The sequence below is a fragment of the Salminus brasiliensis genome, chromosome 3, assembly GCF_030463535.1.
Source record: "Salminus brasiliensis chromosome 3, fSalBra1.hap2, whole genome shotgun sequence".
Lineage (NCBI taxonomy): Eukaryota > Metazoa > Chordata > Actinopteri > Characiformes > Bryconidae > Salminus > Salminus brasiliensis.
In genome coordinates this window covers 37,087,895-37,107,702 of record NC_132880.1, presented here as the reverse complement: position 1 = coordinate 37,107,702, position 19,808 = coordinate 37,087,895, and the positions used below count along the sequence as shown (strand labels likewise).

General features: G+C 41.5%; 1 protein-coding gene across 1 annotated transcript in view; it reads left to right on the top strand.

Moving 5' to 3' along the window:
* Positions 1 to 19,808, top strand: part of dlgap3 (discs, large (Drosophila) homolog-associated protein 3) — a 191,714-nt gene that overhangs the window by 325 nt on the left and 171,581 nt on the right. The gene's annotated exons all lie outside the window — the stretch shown is intronic.

The window sequence follows — 19,808 nt, the reverse complement described above, 5'->3', positions numbered from 1 at the left end:
CATTCGCTGAGCGCTCAGATTTCGTCGCCGGCGCTGCAAACCTGGGGAAGTTTGGTCCGGGCCAGCCGTGCACGGGACCCTCAGTGCTGGAGCAGCATCTCGGATCGGGCTGCTTGAACCGGGCTCAGCAAGCCGGACAGACATACGGGGCTTTTCCTTCACTTGGAGACAGGGGCTCAGAACACGTTTAAGAGCCTCGAAATGAAGACAAGAGAGACACGAAGAGACACGAAAGAGGGAAATGAAGCACACATCTGTCCTCGCAGTGGCCATCCCTGGGGGGCAACGATGCGCTCCAGCCCCTCTGCGCGGAGCAGTTTCACCAAATATGAGGGAATACATGCTGCTTATCAAAAACGTTACAGTTCATCACATTACAGTAATACGTCATCTTCAGGATATAGGGGAGCACAGTGGCGCAGCGTGGACTCGTAAAGAGGCTTGGAGTGTTATAAAGGTCTTGACATCACAGTAAACACTAGAGCACTGTAGACGTGACAACATTTCCCATGCCTTTTAAGATCAATTGTTTCTGTACACACACACACACACACACACACACACACACACACATATATATATATATATATATATATATATATATATATATATATATATTTATATATATATATATATATGGGATACGCACAAAAAATGAGCTACTTCTGGTTCTATGAAGAAGCTCACACGAGGCTCTTTGTGTGACCAGGAGTGGTTCTTCAATGGCATCTGTCAACGAACCATTTTAAGCACCTTTATTTTTAAGAGTAGGTAGTGTGGGAGAGTCATAGGCCATGAATGATTCCATTTCCAATGACTTCTTAGCACCAACTGGAACTATATATATATATATATATATATATATATATATATATATATATATATATATATATATATAGCCACTCACCCACCACTACTATTAGTCCAAGCCCCGCCTTCTTGGCTGACAGGCATTCTTCTCCTGTGCCTTCCATCACCTGCGCTAGGATTGGCTAGTACCATGACAACTAACTGTGTAGTATTTGTTCCAAGCATAATTACACACACAATAATATCTTGCACTAGGGGGGATGTAACAAATATAAAGTGATTACTAGCAATTCTGAGGGTTCAAGCACATTTTGCCTCAGAGTCACTGTTTTAGTGTCCTCTATTTTCTATTTATTGTTTGGTGTAGACTAGTCTTTTTCAGGATGTTGCAGTGGACAACAGTTTTACATTTGGCGATGGCCAAACCCTCCCTTACTGAGTTTATGCTGCTGTGGTGGTCAGTCAGTCAGTAAATCAAAATGTCAGATTAAAAAAAATATATATTGTAAAATCTATTGGGAATCGTTGCCATAATTTGATTCATCAGGGATATCAGTATTCTTTTATAGTGTCTTTATTTTTAACATTTAGAGTTATTATAATTAGAACATTATAACATGCCCTACAAATAGCAGCTTATTTGAAGGTACAATGACTGCAAATGACAGGATAAAGTAGGCTCACTTACTGTCTTTCTGATCCACAGCTTCCATTGAGTAAAAGAAGCATTTCATTGCTGTGCTGGCACTGAGATATATGTTTGGTGGCTGAGAGAAAAGCAGATATGCCTATAAGTGCTGAGAAAAGGATTAGAGTTAATTGCTAGAGACTCATCTGCTTGGTTCTTTATGCCCCTGCAAATCCGTTTTAATTCTTTTCATTGCCGCATAAAGACAAAAATAACGGGGGAGCACTGATGTGTGCATGATTGAAGCAGCTGGGTTTGTGTTTAAGTTCAGCTGTCCACCCGAATACAGAGCAGGAAACAACAAATAACATCACGAGGGTGTTGTTTGTCCACCTGTATTCGGACAAATCCCTATGCTGTAGTAGGAGATGAGATGCTAATAGCTAATCCTAGCACTGCTGGCCAAGAAGCAGAATATCTCCTCATCCAGAAGCCACAGGATCTTATCAATGTAAGGCAGATATGAAGAGGCCTGAAGTACTAAGTGTGTTGTCTCTTGAGTTCCTCAAAGACAAATTTACAGTGGAAGTGAGTGGAGTTGAGGTGAGTGGAGCTAAATTTGCTTTTCCAATCAAACCCGCTTGACTGACAGGACTAAAATCAAGCAAAGTGTCAGTTAGGTTGCTGCTACTCCTCTACAGAGATGATTGTGACCAAACTCTGAGAAGTACTTTTGAAAGCCAATTTCTGTAGAATTGCTCAAAAGAACCTATTTTGCTGCCTTTTATGTTTAAGAGTCTGGAGGTGCTGGACACCTTAAAACTTACCCGTGTTGAAATGCCTGTATGCTCCTATATCTGCTCCTCTCCACCGCTTTCACTCGCTGACTGTCTATTATGTGGTGTTCATATTCATAGCCGAGCTATTACTAAGATTAACTCCCCACATGGGCTTAACGCACTGCAGTCTCAGGCCTGATTCTGTCCCAGCAGTCAGAATGGGGCTGTCTCATCCTGACAGGGAAGATCAGTGAGCCTCCCTCAGACGATACTATGGATTTACACGCTGCGTTTGAGAGGAATCACCCATCCTTACCACGCCACATAAAGCTGCTCTCCCACCGACACTCGATAAACCACACTGAGCATCCAGCCATAAAAGGCCCATTTTGCATATTGCATATCAATAAAGGCGGTCTGTTGAGTGCTGTGTTTTACCAGGCTTGAGGAGGGGTGGGGATTTTCTATACTATATTGAGTCAGTGTGTTTTCCATGGCTTATGGATAGGGTGTTAACATTCATGCTTGATAGGATTGCATATTAGCTGGAACGATGCCACCGCAAGCCTGGTGCTACACTTTCATTTGTTATATGATGGGGGCATATCATTAAGCACTGGTTGGAATGGGTTTGCCAAAGGCTAAGTGCATCTTGTTGAAACATCAGCAGTTGGCAGGCTTATTTTGAGTAGCAAGTGCTAATGATAATCACTTTTGGTGGCCTGTTGTGTGTTGTGAGAGAGAACACAATTGGCCTAAAAGGCAAAAATTCTTCTTAACTTTTAATGGAAGTCAATGTAAAAAGATTTTATTTTGGAGCATTTCTCTTGCTCCAAAATAAATGAATGAATGAATGAATGAATAAATGAATATTTATTGGTACTATACCTATGCTAGACGTGGGCTAGAGGTGTATATAAAGCTGTGGAACTGTGCTCTCTGGAATGATGATGATGCTTCATCCAGTACTTTTGGGATGAGTTGGAGAGTTGGGTGATGAGGTGGGGTGGTGGTCATTCATCATCCTGTCCTCACTAACACTCTTGTCACTAAATGCAATCAAATCCTCATTGCGGTGCTCCAAAATCTAGTAGAAAGCCTTCCCTGGACAGTAGAGACAGATACTCCAAAAACAGGATATATTCTTTTTTAATACCCTTGCTTTTTGAAGAAACAATGAATGAGCAGGTGTCCCAATATTTTTGTCCATACAGTGTAGTAACCAATAACTACTGTTGCTGTACAGTGGTGGAATTGCTTAAAATGGTGTATTCTGATGAAATCTCTTGTATTGATAGATGACATCTTTAGCAACAAAAAAAAACTTTTTTTTTTTTTTTTTTTTTTAAATGGGAGGGGGGTAAAAGACCCTGGAAACATGAGCCTAATATAAAGACATAGGGGAGAGAATGATGTAATTCACTGAAAGATCTAAGTAACGTCCCAGAATTTCTGAACATCTCTCAACTTAGTCAACATTTCCCTTACATTGTCTCAAAAGACCGAAGGTCTAACTGACAGACCTGGAATGAAGCTTTGTGTGATTGATTGGATTGGGAGCCTTAAGTGACGGGGTTGTAATTGACTGAATGGGCAGAGAATAATCCCCTTCAACTCTCCCTACCCTTGCCACGTGCAGAGACTTGGTTGATAACAGCGGAGAGCTGCAGTGTTTCAGCAGCAGGCACTTCAGGGAGGGGTTGGTGGTGGTGGTGGTAGGGAGGGGGGGTACATGAGAGCAAAGTGAATAGAGAAAGAGTGCAGTGTGGAGTGAGGCTAACAAGCTCATCACTGTGGCTGTGCGGAGATGAATTAGGAGAAAATATGGCATGATGAAAGACAAAGAGTGGAAAGAGGGAGAGAGGGCATGAATGTGGCAGTAGCAGTCGAGGCACAAGTGTTGGTTGCACTAAACAGATTAGCATACGTTAATTTACTTATTAATGAAGTGGCGCAGTGTGCATGTGTGTGTGTGTGTGTGTGTGTGTGTGCGTCTGTGTGCACTCACATACCTTTTATCTTCTGCCTTTGTAAAGTGCTCTGACACATCTCATGCATTAAATCACACACGGCTAGGCTTACTTGCTGCTACATTCGGCAGCTTAATTTCATTACGATAATGAACACCCATATTAAGATCCACATCAAACCTCAAGTGATAAATATGTTTATCTTATCCTCAAGACACGACTATCCTCCAATCCACCCCACTTGCTCTTGTAGCTTGCAGTGTGAACAAACCCCTGCAGGCGTGTTTGTCATGGAGCATTGTTTCCAATCCCTCTGATGTGTTGAAGTATGGTAGCCAGAGTGGACATCTTCATCTGTGCAGCTTTTCCCCAGCTGTTGCCAAGGATGAGGATGACTGGTGAAAAGAGATGAGTGAGAGAACAATGGGGAAAGGGAGAAAGAGAGAAGGGGGGTTAGGGTTGGCAAGAGATGGAGATGGAAAGGAAGAGCGATTGCATCAGGGACTCAGAATGAAGGGATGACATGCTGGGGCTGATGAACGTCTGATTGAGGAGAACAGGTGAGGAGGGCATGGAGGACAGATGGAAAAAGTGATAAAAAGGATCGGACACAAACTGGCCTTGCAACAATCTCTCTGTACATTTAATTTCCTGCTTTTTTCCCCCCCCTGGCCTGCCGGCCTGCCTGCTCGTCTGCTTAACCAGGCCACGACAGTACCACATGCAGGTTTTGGGATGGGTTTCTGTGGATTTAAATAGATAATAGCAGGCCTACGGTTGTTGGATGCTGAATTATTCAACAAAACCTCAAGGCAGAGTTGCAAGGCATCAATAGTGACATTTGCCAAGTTTTGCATTTGCAATATTGATATCTAGCAAGATTCTTGCCTTTTGGTGCATGCAGCAGCACTCCAGCATTGTGCAGCAGTACCAGTTTTGAGAGTAGCCTATCGTAGCCTACTGTAGTCCACAGTATGGGAATGTAACTGATGCTGCAGGAAAGATCTTGTGATTTTAAGTGATCCAGAGGTGGTGATTTTTGCAGTGTTTCTGTAAGCAGTTAGCACAAATGGACTGAAAACAACTACTGGATGAAGAATCAGTAGGCACCAAAGGTACTAAATCGCACAGCTATGGACCTACATCTAGGACATTAAAACCTAAAGACCTAAAGAAAGAAAATGTTATGGCTTTTTCCATTCATTACCATAGAACCAAAATGGATTTTCCAGCATTACTTCATAAATCATCATCAGAAATTCTGTCCTGTAGTCTTAATGAGAAATACAGATCACGGCCTCATTGACACCTGGTGCTAGATGGTCCAATCATAAGTGGCCAGCACAAGGGGGCAGATGTGAACAGGACACAATGTGTCTTGAGGACGCATTCTTATCCAATCACTCAAACCACATTCGGAGGTGGACAGAGACGCATATGACCACATAATTTAACAAAACAAAAAAAAAATTGTCCAAAGCGTCTTGGTGCTCCACCGACAGCAAAGCGAGACATCTATGTCCACTGTCCATTTGAGTTAGCTGAGCATGCTACAATAACAAACGAACTAATGGACAAAAGCGATACTCATGGCTTTTGCACAAGCGAAAGTGGGTGCCTCATCTTGATGAATTAATTATTAATTTGCCCCTCCTTCACCAGAAATGATGTAAGAAATGCGATCACCACTGGTCATAGGAGACTAATATAAAATGCCAGCTGTGAACGGCAATGCACTTTAGTAGTAATTTTTTATTGAATCATTTGAGATGCATATTTATACCAGGTGTGAACTGGGCCTATGATGCTTAAGACTGGACTATTCTTCATATCATGCTTTATATTAATGACTGTTTAAACAGGAAAAGCCTTATGACCCTATTAACATCCATTCACTTCATATCTGGATAAGGGTATGTCACATAAAAATGTAAGTGTAAACGCACTCAAGACGCATTTAAACCCAATACAAATTTGATCACTTAATCCACTTCAGGAGCTGGTCTGATACGCATTTGCCATACGCCACATTTTATTGCATTTGACAAAGTACAGCTCCTAGTACAGCTGAAATACCAGTAATAATTGCTGTGCAACAAGCACATTTGCATATTTCGTCCCACACAGCAATCGGATATCCAGATACTAGTCATATGAAATGACCAGGTTTTTCCCAAGCTGGAAAATTTCAGTTCTCACCCCAAACAGCTCAGAATGATCCTGAAGAGCTGGCTGATTCCAGTGTATGTTTGTGGTTTTCCAAAAATGCCTGTAACTGAGATCTTTCAGGGCAGTAAAGGGTGATAAGACCAAGGATGATTTTCTGTAGGATCCCTGACCTGACTGGTTCAAGCCTTTTCATACTTTTCTCTACCCATAACACATAGCATGGCAAAATAGGAGTAGACCGTTTCCCCTGTTTGTTTCATTTTTATGGATATTGAGGGTGTATCAAACAATGTCTTGCTGCATTGTAATGTAGGCCAAGATGACAAGATGACATAGCCGCTAAAAGTTACATGTTGAACTACCTACTTTAACCCAGGTGTCTGTTTGTGTCCCTTTACCCCATTGCAGTGTAAGAGATTTGGCTGGAGCGTCTTGTTTGCTGGGTAGTGTGTACAGTCCCTGAACAGCTGCTAGACGGTGAGGTAAAATAGCCTGATCTCATACCTTTTGCTTCAGCTGCAACTGTAATGGGAATGCAGAAGTTACAATAAGAGGCAGCACTGCCCGCACATGCCCTCATAAGGCTTCCAAGGCCACATTGGAAACACAACAACTAAAAGCCAACTTGACCTCAGTGCCCTGGGCAAAGGGCCTGTCACTCTCAATATGGGCTACCATAGCCCTGTATGTCAGCCAGCAGAGTGGAGCTGTGTGCCCACAAGAGGAGCTAGTAAGGGCCTTATTGGAGCCTTGTTTTTCAGTAAAGCAAGAAAACCAAGCCATCTTCTCTGGCGAGAGAGGGAGAAGAGAGAGATGGAGATGTTTATGTATGTTTTATTCAAGAGAGTAAAAATTAACCTTCTTGGATCTTTGCTTTGTCCAGTTAAAAAACAGGATTCCTGGAACTGATCCAATCACTCCTGCTTAAGGGGTTTGGGAAACAGGTATTTTGCTTTGTGATGCTATCACGCCTCTCCTTTACTCCTTTGCTTGTTACTTTTCTCCTTCAGACTTTTTTTTTTAAAAAGGCTCTTGGGGCCACTTTTCCTTGTTTGTGTGCTGCTGGGCTTTTCTGTCAGGCAGATTGCAGTGAGTGATGAGAAGCGGTCCTTTGTGTGTGTGTGCTTAGATTAAAAGGATGCTGAGTTACAGTGGAAGAACAGTCGTGGGATGTTCATTCACTACTGAACACAACGAGTTATATATGTATTTCGAGGTATGCTGTGTTTCTTCATACAGTCAATGCCAGTCATTCAGTTACATACATATATATATAGAAATTTCACATCCCACATTTCCACAATAGTAACAATGATACTGCAAATTAAATAAAAAGTGAAAGGAACTGAAAAGTAAAAAAATAAATCACTAACAATAAATAAAACAAATCAAGCAGGAATGAAGATCAAGACATCATCAGGAAAAAATAAGAATTAGAGCAGAATGTATCCATACCCATAGACAGCAAAAGATCCAGACACATCCAGCAATTTAATTGGGCAATTGGCTAGGTACTTTTTAAAATATTCTTAAATATTTTAATTATCCACACTCCTAGGCAACACATAGCTGAGCATCTAAATATGCAACATATTTGCAACTTCTGTGAGCCACATTGAGCTCCACTGTGGGCGTAGTGTCCATAACCTTAAAATGATCTTCTTGGCAATTATCTCAAAATATTTTGGCTGAATGGCTAAACATATGGACATATGTTGCTCATTTTTAACACTTTTAAAAAAGGTAGTATAAGCAGGGGCACTGTAGGGAGGGACGATTTAAGGGCCAGTGACTAAAGATGTGTTAGATTAGTATTTTGGCAAAATTATGAGCGTCTATGGCCCAGTGTAATGTCTTTTCATGGGACCCAAAGTCCTTGGCAGCACCCCTGAATATAACTAAAACTGAAGAAATGTCTTTTTTTGTAAAATGTAATAAATATAAATTCAATATACTTATACTCATATTACTTATTAGAACATTTGAATGAGGTGCAGCACATCAGCTGCAATAAGTAATGTGTTTTTAACTGACATAACTGACATAAGTGACCAGTTTAAAACACAGTTTTACTGCTTGATTTAGGTGTTGATAAAAACAACACTTAAGCAACATTCATTTGATAAAACTTGCACTTAGCAACTGCCGGATGAAGCCAGTGCAACGCACTCCTCAGCAGCTGCACCGTTTTGACAGTGCCCCCATTGTCAGTTGTACCAGCAACAAGCTTCTTTTCATCTAGCATCTTGCAGGGCTTCAGGTATGTACCCCCCAGTATTTTTCCTATTTTTTTCAGAGAAATAGCTTGTTTTAATATCCAAATCTTCAATTAAATGACCAGTCTCAAATATAAACCCAATTTGGTCATAGTCTAAAGATCTGCGAAATCACAGCCATGGTTTAAAGTAAAAAGCTAAAAAAATGCAACATCTCTGTCTCAAGGCTGTGTACATTGACATAGCAAAGAAATGTTGTTTAGAGGGCTGTCTGATCTCAGAGTCTGATCTCAGAGAAATTTCACATAACACCTAAGTTTAGTATTATCCAAAAAATTCAATATGTCAGAATGTATTCCCAGGGGCTTTAAATCTGAAGCTTCCAGTGTACTGAAAGTATGCTCTTTGTCAGTCAGTGATCTCCATGAGAATCAGACTCATGCTAGCATGATGATCTGCTGGTTAAACTACAGGCAAAATTTCATTTTAGTAACTTTAGTTATGATGAACTTAAAAAAAAAAGAAACCTTCATAGTCACACACAGTTTCTCCGCCTGGGAAAATCCTTCACAAAGACTGAGTGTTCTCTGCAGACTGTCATTGTCTTGCACAATTCAAGGGTAGTCTGTTCTGCCAAACTGCTTCTTAGTGCTCTATTCTGAGGGCAGGTTATACCTCTATTTTCTATCATTGCTTTTCAATCCTCAGGCGACTATGATCACAGGGTATCACAGTCTGTCTGCTACACATTAGTTCATGATCTAAGGATTTTGTTCCTTGTTAGCAAGCAATGATCTCTTTTTGAAGACAAACTTGGAATCTGGAATCAATAAGCTGGAGATATTTATGTTCTTTGCAAGGCCTTCATTTTTTTGCTGTTGTGAACTGCAGTTATTCTAGAATGAGGATCAAAGAGTCACCATTAATCAACCGTTAAGCAGTTAAGTCTCATCTTTAAAGATAAACATGGTTGAGAAATCTTCGACCTTCACACATATAACGTCAGGCATCATAAATGCAACATTTGATGTAAAACACATGATGTAAAAAGGGGTCCTAAACACCTAAACTCTTGCTGCGTATCAGCTACTAATATATCAAGGATATGGAATTTGAAATATTTTCAAGGAGTGGTATAGGCAAGCAGGGGTGCTGCCAGGCAATTTGGGCCCCATGAAAAGATATTACACTGGGCCCCACAACACATAACACATTTTTAGAGCCCCTGTTAGTCACAGGCCCTTAAAATCATCCTAACTTTACCCCACATACGGCACCATTGGAGGCAAGTGTAAGTTGCTGGGTGCACTAGTTTTCTCAAAGAATGAAATAGTTTGTGTGTCAAGCTGGATAACGTAAAAACTGCTCTCCATTCACCACCACCAACTGTCATCCTGATATAGACACACACACCTGACCTCTCTGCTCTAGTGCTGCTCTCTTCCTTGCCCTTATTCATGGCTGTTTGAAAGAACACTGTTTTGCTGAGATTTGGAGGTGAGGGAGCTGTAGCATTAGATAATAAAAATAAATGCACACAGTTGGCAAACTACAGTAGGTGGGCCACCAGTAAAAATGTATTGTGCTAGTTAGTTACATTTTACCTGTAAAATTCATTCATACTGAACTGTTCAACTCAGTGTTGATGTACTATTGTACCACTCTCCTTACAAATCCTACAGGATCTGTTTACCCATATGGAAATCTGATATATGGCAATGTATATTTCAAATATTTGACATACAGGTTATTAGAATACACAGAATTCCTTTACATACAACATATGAAATATATGTGACATGAACCAATCAGCAATAACAATAACACCACCTGCCTAATATTAAGTAAGTCCCCCTTGTGAGCCATGGACTCAAGATTCTGGCATCAAGACACTAGCAGCAGAACGCATCGATGAGCCTTAAGGTGCCCATGACCCTGCCTGAGATCTACCTGATGTTTTGGAGATGCTCTGACCCAGTCGTCTAGCCATCACTCTGGCTCAGATTCTTATGCTTGCCCATTTTTCCTGCTTTTAATACATGACCTTCAATTATTGTCTGTTCACTTGCTGCCTAATATATTCAACCCTTGACAGATGCATTAATGTCAAGGCTGAGCATTGTATATGTATTATTCAAAGTGGGCCATTTTCAAATATGAGACATATATTTCTGCCATACTTCAACATATATATTTATCAATAAATAACACGTGACCTCACAATAGCAACTTTTCAGATGAAGGAAAACCCATCAGATTTAAGTTTATATATACACAGTGGGGAAAAAAAGTATTTAGTCAGTCACCAATTGTGAAAGTTCGCCCACTTAAAAAAATGAGAGAGGCCTGTAATTGACATTATAGGTAGACCTCAACTTGAAATACAAAATAAGAAAAGAAATTATGAAAATCACATTGTCTGATTTTTTTATAATTTATTTGCAAATAATGGTGGAAAATAAGTATTTGGTCACCTACAAACAAGCAAGATTTCTGGCTGTCACAGACCTGTAACTTCTTCTTTAAGAGGCTTCTCTGTCCTCCACTCATTACCTGTATTAATGGCACCTGTTTGAACTCGTTAAGAGTATAAAAGACACCTGCCCTCAACCTCAAACAGTCACACTCCAAACTCCACTATGGTGAAGACCAAACAGCTGTCGAAGGACACCAGAAACAAAATTGTAAACCTGCACCAGGCTGGGAAGACTGAATCTGCAATAGGCAAGCAGCTTGGTGTGAAGAAATCTACTGTGGGAGCAATAATCAGAAAATGGGAGACTTACAAGACCACTGCTAATCTCCCTCGATCAGGGGCTCCACGCAAGATCTCAGCCCGTGGGGTCAAAATGATCACAAGAACGGTGAGCAAAAATCCCAGAACCACTCGGGGGGACCTAGTGAATGACCTGCAGAAAGCTGGGACCAACGTTACAAAGGCTACCGTCAGTAACACACTACGTCGCCAGGGACTCAGATCTTGCAGTGCCAGACATGTTCCCCTGCTTAAGCCAGTACATATCCGGGCGAGTCTGAAGTTTACTAGAGAGCATTTGGATGTTCCGGAAGAGTATTGGGAGAATGTCTTATGGTCAGATGAAACCAAAGTAGAACTGTTTGGTACAAACACAACTCGTTGTGTTTGGAGGCGAGTGAATGCTGAGTTGCATCCAAAGAACACCATACCAACTGTGAAGCATGGGGGTGGCAACATCATGCTTTGGGGTTGTTTCTCTGCAAAGGCACTAGGACGACTGGTCCGTGTACATGAAAGAATAAATGGGGCCATGCATTGTGAGATGTTGAGTGCAAACCTCCTTCCATCAGCAAGGGAATTGAAGATGAAATGTGGCTGGGTCTTTCAGCATGACAATGACCCCAAGCACACTACCAGGGCCACAAAGGAGTGGCTTCGTAAGAAGCATTTCAAGGTCCTGGAGTGGCCTTGCCAGTCTACCCCATAGAAAACTTTTGGAGGGAGTTGAAAGTCTGTGTTGCCCGCTGACAGCCCCAAAACATCACTGCTCTAGAGGAGATCTGCATGGAGGAATGGGCCAACATACCAGCAACGGTGTGTGCCAACTTTGTGAAGACTCACAGAAAATGTTTGACCTCTGTCATTGCCTACAAAGGATGTATAACAAAGTATTGAGATGAACTTTTGTTATTGACCAAATACTTATTTTCCACCATTATTTGCAAATAAATTCTTTAAAAATCAGACAATATGATTTTCTGAAATTTGTCTCTCATAGTTGAGGTCTACCTATGATGACAATTACAGGCCTCTCTCATCTTTTTAAGTGGGAGAACTTGCACAATTGGTGACTGACTAATCTCCATTCATGAGATTTCTGGATGGATATGTAGCTTATCTGGGACTCTGCCTGCACCTCAGATAGCCCATGCCCTGTGTTAGCAATTTAATGTTTGGTGTTTATTTCTGAAGACGGCAGGGGCAGCTAAGGTTAACTGATGCATATTAGGGCCCAGCAGTCTCTTCACACCTGCAACATCAAGTCAGCATTTTCTCACTGACACCAGTACATTTCTATCTCAGAGAAATGTTTTTCACTTTGCATTCAGACCAAAGGACATGCATAAATCTTGGATCTCACAACGATTTGAGGAGGACGTAAACGTCAGAGAGTGGAATATAGGTAATAAAATGCACACAAGCTTCAATAGCTTCAAGATTTATCAGGCTGTTATAGTCAATTACAAACAATTCCAAGAATCCACAATAAATGCAATTGAACTGTCACCTCATGTCAATGCATTTAGTCACCCTAACATTCATGGTGTTTTTGTGCTGAGCAATATTTGTTTGTCATGCCATGATGCTGAATGTTTTAAGCAGATAAAAGCCCCCTTCTTGCTACTTTAGTGCACAGTGGGTTAAACAGCAGCACAGTCTGGGCACGTGTTCCGCCCGCAGTGGTGCATGGTAGCTTAGCTCTGCTGCTGAGGGGGGAAGCGGCTTGAGGCCGGATCAGCAGCTCGGAGCATTTCTGAGGCCTGGCAAGGAGCGGGGAGAGGAGAAGCCAGGCAGGCTTGTAGGGAGGCACCAGGCTCCAAGCAGGCTCCTTTCCCCAGCCTCCACCGTGACAGCGAATTACATTGACTGGCCATATCACCCCAGGCTCCAGTGCTCAGTGCATTAGCAGCAGCGCTCAGGCAGTAGCCTTGCCCCTCTGACTCGGCCTAATGGAATGTTTTCAGAGTCGTGCACGCAGAGACTGGCGTTGGCTTTGACTGAGTGTGTGACTGTGCTGTTGCTGTGTGTGACCACACACTTAAAGGTGCCAAAGAATGTGTTTACTGAGTGTTTTAAGGAGTTCTTTGACATATAAATAGTAAGTATGTGACTTTGATTGGGGCAGAAAGTGCTCAGATGTTGTTGACGACCCTATTTACCACCCTGTTATTTTGCTCAAGAATGCTGATTTTCCTGTTAAGGTGGGCTTGTGAAAAATAAATGATAAGCTTTGGTTTTATTGACTTATCAAAAACACTGTAGTTCATGTAAGTCATCACGGAAATGACTCACAGAAGCCGCATAGTATAGCAGTCTGTACACTGTATCGAAAATACTGTAATTATTCCAGAGTCTTACTGAATTGTGTTGCTGTCCTCTCTTCCTCAGTGTGCTGTTAGCAAGCAGAAGAGATTGTAGCCGGTTAGCTTTTAGCCTTGCCCTCACTCACTTCCCCTTGTCAGACCTTACCTTCTGAAAAGTAGATAGCTCCAGTTTGGTTGTCGAAGGAGCAGATGATGGAAAGAAAAGATGGTAAAAGTATTTTTAGCTTAGGACTGATCTCCATTTGCTCCCTCTGGCTTTCGCTTTGTCGCATGAGGAGTTTGAGCTTCTCTTGCAAAGGAAAGGCTGCTGTCACAAGGCCTGGTTCACATAGCAAACAGCATTCCCATAACTAGCAGAGTATGAAGATGGTGTGCTGCTCTCCAGTCTAAGCAAACATACAACCATATTCTCACAAAGTCGCCATCATGTTTTACATTTTTGACCAGATTTGGCCCGGGCCTTCACTAGGGGGCAAGCTTAATGTACATTTTGAGGGTGTAAATATAACAAATTAAGACTGTGATGTTTAAGGGATTTTGGAATTGTCCTGTTATCAGCTCTGTTTTGATCATGCTGGATTTTCTTTTGAAGGAGGGCACAGCAGTGAGATTCATGGTAAGTCACCCACATGTATCGTACTCTCATTATTCAACTAAGCCAGTTTGACATTTCAGAGGCCCTTTAAACACTTGTACACCCCCCTCATACACGCACATGGTGAAGCATGAAGACTCTGCATGCATGCCCTCGCAGATACAGTATCCATCCAGTCAGTCTTACTTACAGAGGCTTACAGACATAAATAATAAACAATGCCATTTATAGATAGATGAGTCCTCTCATGCATGGGGAAAGTGCATTTTACATTTATTTATGATATGCACTGACGTTGTAAAAGAATTTCCGCCCTGGTTTCCACACTCTGTGTGTCTGCATAATTGAAGTAGCCATCAAGTCCAAGCTCACATTAACTTTGTATCAGCCCACACACACACACACATACACACACACACTGACCCCTTGACCTGCACATATGTATAAATATGAGACCCTCAGTGTAAAACACAGGGAATAAAGCATAATCTGTTGAGCAGAAATGACCTAATTTGTGGGAAGCATTTAATTGGTTGCTCATTAATACTGCCCTTTCAGCCTCCCACTTCATCTCCGTTAACACAGACACCTCCCACTCTGTTCTCAGCTCTGACACAGGCTTGTTGAATCCAGCTTTGTGGTGTACAGCATTAGATGAAAGATGAAAGATGGAGATAAAATCAGTGTTGTCAAAAATGTCAAATGAATTAATAAATAAATAAATGTATAAAATCACAGTTTAATTTCCTTTTCGGCTGTTCTTTACATTCATCCACATGTTTAAAATAATTAACCTATTAAAAAAGCTGGGAGGGTGAAGGCTGTAATAAACAGTTATGGTTAAACATTTTAGGGTGACCAGACGTCCTCTTTTTCCTGGACACGACCTCTCTAAAAATGCATGTAGCTGTGCATAGTGTAAAATGTAAAAGGGAATTTACTTCTAATAATGAACATTTATTCGATGTATGGATAACACTTTAACTCTCCACCAGCTATATAAAATAACTGCTCTATATAAAATAACTGGTCTATATAAAATAACTGCTCTATATAAAATAACTGGTCTATACATGTACCTGCATCTACACAACCAACTCAAACTGCTTGAGAGAGAAAGAGACTGACTACAGCCTAAACAAAATGCCTAAGCATCTACGTAAATCATCACTGTTATGCAAAAACATCGTTCCTTTAAAGTGAAAATCAATACAACATGATTTCATTGGAGCATTTCTACTGGCACATTCATTCTGAACATCTACCACAACATAAAGAACAAATGCTAGATCCAAATGATGTCAAAAAGTTTTAGGACAGTGACAACATACACAAATCAGTCCTAGAAGCAAGTCGGCCAAATATCCTGAAACATCCCGATCACTAATCAGATCAAGGTAACACACAGATAAAGCCTACTGCAAAGACCAGGGGGACTGAAAAGTGTGTGGGTCTTTCTGCCTTCAGTTTTGTCTTTAGGTGAAAAGCATGCTCAAATGGGTTCACCATTCAATGTATTTGCCTTCACTGTATGATTGGATCACTTTCACTGTATGATTTGGGTCATAATCCATCTGTACTGTAAAGCACCATCCTATCAGTTTTGCAGCATTGTACTGAAACTCCATTCTACTGGCACTCACGCATGCTCATGTCAAGTAGTGAAGTAGTGAAGTAATCCTCTGTATTTAAATTGATGAAGGTGTCTCTTGACTGTGATAGGTTTACCTCCTTTAGAGCGTTCTTGACTTGACTAGATGTTGTGATGGGTTTTTCAGTCTAATGATGGCTTTCTTCACCTGCATCAAAACTGTGTATTGGACCACATATTGATCGTTGTTCCCATAAATGACAACCAAATACACGTCCAACACTTGGAATCAACTCCAGACCCATTTATGTTCTTTAAATTAAAACAACTAGGAAATGGTCCATATCTTGCCTTTTATTTGCTGTCAAAATTGGAGACTGACAAATAGTACTTATTCCTAAAAGGTTACTGGTTAAACCTTTTAAACTGGTTAAAGTCTGAAATGCAAAAATGGTGTGACTGTCCAAATACTTTCTTTATAAATCCATATAAAATATCCGTAATATGGCCAGCAATTCCAAACACTGGCACAGGCGTGTAGGTGTGCGAGTAGCTGAGCTGTGCTGAGGCTCCAGGTACTGCAGGCTAGCCTGCTGAGCTGTGGCTGTGCTGACTGACAGGGCAGGGTAATGGAGGACACGCTCTGAGCCGTGACCGTGCTGGTATCAAGCCAACTCAACCTCCTCTCCGACGTCCCAAACCACTCCCCCTCACCTCCTTCACACACCTACATTATCTGCCTTCCTCTGACGCTGTCACAGGTGACACATGACCAATTTATCTGTGTGCCTGTGGCTTTGATTGTGTGGACCCTGCCGTGCGTGAGCAGACAGCATGAGAGTGCTGAGTTAAACTCAGCCGCCCAAACAGCTGTGAAGCATCCATCACCATATCACAGGTGGAAATACACAGGGTTTCATTACTTGGATAGCGGTGCTGTTAAAAAAAAAAAAAAAAACGTATTTGTTTTGTTGTTTGAAAAATGATCAAACGAACTGGGATTGCTTTTACTGCATAAATGTGGCTCCATTAGCAAATGCGTTAAAATGTTCGGAATGCTTTTCTTTACTTTACTTTGACATTTTAATTAATTTAACAGGGAAAATTCACACTAATCAACATTATTGATTTATCATGTAAGTATACCAGATTTCGCCAAACGGCTGATTTTCCTTTACTGCCCCTGAGAAGGTTCATTTTGAACTAGAAAAGTACATTTCCTGAAGGAAACAGAATGCTTGCATGTCTTAAGTGGCTCCCACTTCCAGGCAGTTGCTAGGATGTTGCTATGTGATTGCTATAGTGTTGCTAGGTGGTTGCTATGGTGTTGCTAGGAGCTAGGTGGTTGTTATGGTGTTACATTTACATTTACATTTGTGGCATTTAGCTGACGCTCTTATCCAGAGCGACTTACAAGGTTACCTGTATTACAGAGGTGGGTCAGTGTAGTGTTAGGAGTCTTGCCCAAGGACTCTTATTGGTGTAGCGCAGCATTGTCACCCAGACTGGGAATAGAACCCCAGTCTCCCACATGGTGTGGTAGCTCAGTGACAGGTAGTGTGTTATCTGTTGTGCCACACCATGGTGTTGTTAAGTGTTTGATAGATGGTTACTATGGTATATCAAAGTGATTGCTATAGTGTTGCTACTATTTCAGGCAGTTGATATGGTGTTGTTTAGTGGTTGTTAGGGTGTTGCTAGACATTTGCTGTAGTATCCCAAGTTGTTGCTATGGTGTCTCATGTGGCTGCTCAAGTGTGGCCAAGTGGTTGCTCTATTTGACCAACCCTAAGTGTTTGATTGGGTGTTCATAGTGTATTACTGGCACCTAAGAAGGGTGCACAAACTTTGCACCCAATTTATTACAATCATAAAATATAAATTCCACAAATTGCACATGAAAATGTCTATGTCCAATTAAAAAGCTGAATACAATCAGACCAAACAATTTTTAATGGTGTTGATATCTCGGAAACTGTGAGACAACTTACACAGCAAAAATCCAGGAAAAAAAGAAGAAGAAAGAGTAACAATATTGTGTTTCAGCACTATAAACATATGAAATATTAATACTTTGTATAAAAGCCATTCAGCCTGGACTGTTGCCACATAGCAAGTTGGGTCAATGAATTCTGCTAAATTGGTCAAATTCTGACCCTGCCATCTGTGCATCAGCAGAAATTGAGATTTATCAGACCAGGCTACATTCTTCCAGTCTTCAACTGTCCAGTTATGATCAGCCTGTGCCCACTGCAGCCTCAGTTTTCAGTTCTTGTCTGACAGAAGTGGAACCCAATGTGCTGACCCCAGTTGAGGGATTATCTGAGTTACAGAAGCCTCTCTGTCAGCTGCTGTACAGCAGCCTTTTACCACACCATTCTGAAGAAACTGTAGAGATTGTTGTGGTGAGAATCCCAGAATGCTCAAAAACAGTGAGATCACATTTCCCCCCATTGTTTAATGTGAACATTACTTGAAGCTCCCACAAAGTTACTGGTCCTACCTCTGTGTTCGGTAGGTCCCCCCTCCCAGGGCACCTGGCTCTACCTAACACTACATCTTTGCTTCATCTTCCTTCGCCAATAAAAATAGCTTAACCTATAGATCACATAATGAACGGCATGTAGCTGTGTGCTCCACATCCCCCCATTTACAGTTCCTATTTACGCTACCATGACAACAACTCGTCCCTCTGTTGAGCTTAGTTGCTAGACAGAGGAGCACACATAAATCTCGATGATGTCATTTCTGTAGCGTAGATGTTATTGGTGTAAGTGTGCGGCTGGTATGGAATTGAGAACATGACATGATTCTCTCTGTCTCACTGATTTTTCTCCCATCCTGCCACTTCAGTGCTCAGGCCTCATCCATCATAAGCACAGTCCAGTGAGGCGTAGGCCAGAGAGGGGAGAGTAGAACAGTTTGTCTTCAGCTGCCCACGCAGATGCTGAGGTCATAGCACTGCTAGCCACACAGACAGGTGTCCAGCTGCAATTCATTTTTGTCCAGTTAAAAGTGATGAGGGGTATAAAAAAAAAGAAAAGATAATAACTGGGATATTATATCCGAAAGCCATGTTAGGATCATCGCCACGCCCGTAATGATTGTCATTGAGCTTGACGGAGGTCACTTTTATTAAGTCCCCTCAAGTTGTGCGCTCTCCTTGATCAATTCGATTGTGATTCTGAATTCAGTCTCATGGAAAAGGAGTCACTTTTAATTACTGCGGCTGAATTGGAATTGGCGTTTCAATTTTGACGTGGCACTGCTGAAAATCAGGTTCGCCCACACAAGGCGACACAGCTTGGCCCGGCACTACCGATTGAGCTTATTATGGCTAAAGTGTTTACCTCAGTGCTCCAGAGCTAGAGATGGTGGCCATGGCTCAGTATGTGAGAGATGAAGGAGCTTCGGCTCTGTCTCCATGCAAATAAACTGCAGAAGATTAAAGAGCATGCGCTGCCTTTGAGGTTAGATTGTATAGATGTTATTGCGTCTTGATACAGATTGCCTTAGAACACGAGAGCATATTAATTGTTGTAGAGCGCCTGAATGGAACTGCCGTGCATGACGAGTTGTGATATTATTTAACACTGAATGAGGAGGGGGGGGGGTCCATTTTCTCATGTATATGAGCTCAGAAGGGGAAGGGAAAGCAAAATTGATTATCTCACCACTTCTACAGTATTTCCTCTGCTCTGTTCGCAAGAATACTAACATGAAGGTCCATAATATATTCAGCACCTGGGATGTAGTTGTTTAAAATGGCTAGGGTTGAGAAAGAGAAATAGGGGCCATAAACAACTTCTCAAGAGAGCTGGAACTCCTACCAATATCTCTGGGATAAGTTTCAGTGACATTTTTTATCTATAACTAATTATCCATTGTCAGTACTGGACCCCACTAATGCTGTAATGCCCAAATTTTCCAAAATCTAGTGTAAGGCCTTTGCAGAAAAGTAAATAATG